The 3,685-nt window shown below is 37.7% G+C and overlaps 1 pseudogene; it reads right to left on the reverse strand.

Annotated features, from left to right (window-relative positions):
- Positions 1–486: 486 nt before the first annotated feature.
- Positions 487–2,961, reverse strand: LOC118917367 (ferritin heavy chain-like; annotated as a pseudogene).
- Positions 2,962–3,685: the final 724 nt, after the last annotated feature.

Genomic DNA, 3,685 nt, shown 5'->3' on the forward strand with positions numbered 1-3,685 from the left:
TCATATTTCTCCTGGGGATTTGGAACTGGGATGGAGAGGTGGGTGGTCCCTTTGTGTACCCGGAACTGAGAACATCTACGTGGGAGCTGAGGAGGCCTGTGGACATGAAAAAGGAAGTGTGTAGACAGAAAAGAGGAAAGCAGATGTGCACAGAAAGACAGTGACGAGAGCTCAAGTTGTGGGAATTCGAGGATATGGATAAAGTAAGGGTCACTCAGTTCCAGTCACTGTGAAGTCTCTGCTTTTGCATGTCAGAGTAGCCTTATGATAAAATTTCACTTTTTTAGGGAGTACCAAATTTCTTTATTTGAAGGAATGATACAAATGAAAGGACTTAAGTAGATGTTTTGGTACAACTTACAGAAAAGGTAAAAGTAACCCCAATATATATGCAGTGCCTTGGGAACTAGGGAAGTCACCCTTGTGGCTCTGGGAAGCCAGCCTAAGACTTAGCTCTGGTTATCATTGTTTCCCAGGGTGTGCTTGTCAAAGAGACACTCTGCCATGCCAGAGTCGGGGCTCCCCATCTTGCATAAATTAGTTATGTGGTCATCCAATTCTTTAATGGATTTCACCTGCTCATTCAGGTAATGAGTTTCAATGAAGTCACACAAATGAAGGTCATTTTTGTCAGCAGCCAGTTTGTGCAGGTCCAGTAGTGACTAATTCACACTTTTTTCCCAAGTGCAATGGACACTCTATTGCATTCAGCCCATTCTTCTAGTCTTCACAGTCTGGTTTCTTGATATCCTGTAGGAAGATTTGACCACTTTGCTGGTCTGACAACTTCATCAGTTTCTCAGAAGGTTCTTTCTGGTGAAGAAAATATTTGGTGAAGTTCTTCAAAGCCACATCATCACAGAGTAGTAAGACATGGACAGGTAGATATAGGAGGTATAGAGCCCCAAGTTGATCAAGCTGTTGATGGCAGCCTGAGTCCTGGTGTTCTGGCTGACATGTGAGGGGGATGCGGTTGTCACAGAGGGTGGCAGAGGAGCGGCTGTGGAGGCAGAGGCTGTGGCGTGCTGGAGTGGTGGGAGCTTGGAGGTGGCCCCAGGGTGCTGTGAGGAAGTGACAGACGGCTGGCTCTGAGCGGGCCTGCCCAGGTGGGGGACTAGCACTGGGTTTTGTCCAAGCACTGTTGAAGCAGGAAACCATGGCGACTCTGGGCAAAGACTCCAAAATTTCACTTTCTTACTCAAGGTCACTAAAATAAAGTTTTGTTCATCTGCATCAAATATTGACAAAAAACACCAAAAAACAAGGAAGTATCATTTCCTATAGCCTTTAGAAGTATCCTTTTCTCCAGCTTTGTTCTGCATTCTCAGGATTATCTTGGCTATTCAGGATCCTTTGAGAGTCCATATGAATTTTTGCACATTTCTTTCTATTTTTGAAAAAAATGTCATTGGGATTCAGATAGGGATTATATTGACTCTGTAGATTAGCTTGCATAGTATGGATATTTTAGCAATATTCATCCTCCCAATCTGTGACCACAGCACGCATTTCCATTAATTTGTATCTTCTTTAATTTCCTTCAGCATTGTTGTGTATTTTTCACTGGACAACTCTTTTATCCTCTTGGTTAAATTTATTCTTATATGTTTTATTCTTTTTTATATTATTTTTGCAAATGAGATTGTTTCCTTAATTTCTCTTTCAGAATTTTCATTGTTAGTACACAGAAATAAAACTGATTTTCATGTGTTTATTTTGTATCCTACAACTTTGCTGGGAAAGAATTCACTTAAAAGAATTCTTATGTATATATATATACATTCCATATGTATGTTTCAATTTATAAGTTTTTCTGTAAGTACATCTTTGAATACTTCTTATAGATTGGGATATACAGTGAGAATTCTTGCTTTTATTGACTTCTGAAATGAATTATAATTTAAATTTTTATTGCTATTTAATTCAAGTTTTATTCAGAGAATATTTTAAACATCAACATGGCTATAAATGTGTAATATATGCAGTTATTCTTTGAGAGTCCTTATTATCTGACTGTTAAAGAATATGGCTTGTTGTTTTCTGCTTTATTATACTTCCTGACTTTTTAATGGCCTAGTATATGGCCAAATTTAATAAATGTTCCTTAGATATTAGGCAAGAATTCTATTCTCTAAACAGTGAATTCTATAAACTGATATTAAATCAAAGTTGCTAGTTAATGTAATTCAAATGTTCTATATCATTTTTTTTGGCTCCTCGATCAGTTGATTTCTGAGAGTCATGGCTAAAGGCCCTTCAATGCTTTTGAAATTGGCCATTTATCCTGTTATTTTTATAGTTTAAGCTTTATATTTTTTCATCTCCGTTTTGTGGTAAAGAAAGGTTAATGACTTCTGTATCTGTTTTTTGTATTCTGTCTTTTATCAGTATCAAGAACAGTTATATTACATTGATAAAAGTTACTCTAACCAGATTGCCAAATAATGAAACTATAAATCTGGGAGATAGAAAGTGCTTTACTGTATATTTTTCGTGGGTATACTTGTCTTTCTCTCTCTTTTTTCCTTTGCTGGTTGTGGATTAGCAGTTTCCTCAGTTTTGACTTTTCTCCCATCTCCAGACCAGATACTGCCATCTCCCTTTCGCGGCTCCAGCCAGCCTAGCTGGATTGTTCCCTTGTCATCCTGATGAACCTGAGTACTGCATTTCCCAGAATTCCTTCCCCTATATGATTCTGAGAAAGATTTGGTCAAAAGAAGACCTCTCATGAAATTTTGGCAAGTGGGAGCAAAATAGTGGCCGTTATTCCCTTATAGTCATTGCAGGCAAGTATGGTGGAAAATAGATGCAAAAGTGCCCAAAGGGTTCTTGTTGGTCTTTATGCTTTTCTTCCAAACTGCTGACCTTCCTGACTGACAGCAGCTCCAGGCCCAACACCAACCAGATGCTCGGATGAAGACCCACAAAGGCATTATCCACACACACGCAGCGTCTTCCCATAGCTCTCTCTGTGCTCCCCTACACAGTTTCACTTGTGACCCATATACGTGACTTTCCAGATTTCCCTATAAACCCCACCTTGTCCACCATCTTTAGGACTAGTTGCTGATTAACTCCCCCTTTTGAATCTCCTCTTATCGAGCAACTCTTACAGTTGCCATTCTGTTTGTCTAGTTGAAACTTTATTGCTTTGCTAGCAGATTCTCATTATTACCAGAGCTTAGTTCCCATGGCTTTACCATGGAGTTGATGTCTGAAATTGTTATTCTGTGTACTAAGAGGAGCATGAATGACTTAGTTCCTTTGTAAGTGATCCTTATATTTCTAAAATCTATCTGTTTTTTTCTACATGTACTCATTGACATTTTGCTTGCAAGTTCTTCATGGGTAAAATTGCTTCTTTCTTGTCAGGCTGACCTCTTCTGCATATGTATTGGAAAGCATATTTGTGTTTTCTTTGTCAATGTGAGATATATGAATCTATATATCTCTAAATATTTAATCTTCCCTAATTAAAAAAAGTATAGTCTGGTGGCATTTTCCTTATTTCTAATATTCTTATGAATGTCTTCTTTTTAAAACCCTCCCATCCTTTTCTTAAAAATGTTTTCTATTAAATTACTGGGAATATGCCTATTATAAATAACATAGCTAGATTTTACTTTTTAATACCTATGGGAATTTTTGTCAGTTAATAGAATAACTTAACCCATTTGTGTTTATT

This window comes from Manis pentadactyla, chromosome 8 (assembly GCF_030020395.1).
Source record: "Manis pentadactyla isolate mManPen7 chromosome 8, mManPen7.hap1, whole genome shotgun sequence".
Classification (NCBI taxonomy): Eukaryota; Metazoa; Chordata; class Mammalia; order Pholidota; family Manidae; genus Manis; species Manis pentadactyla.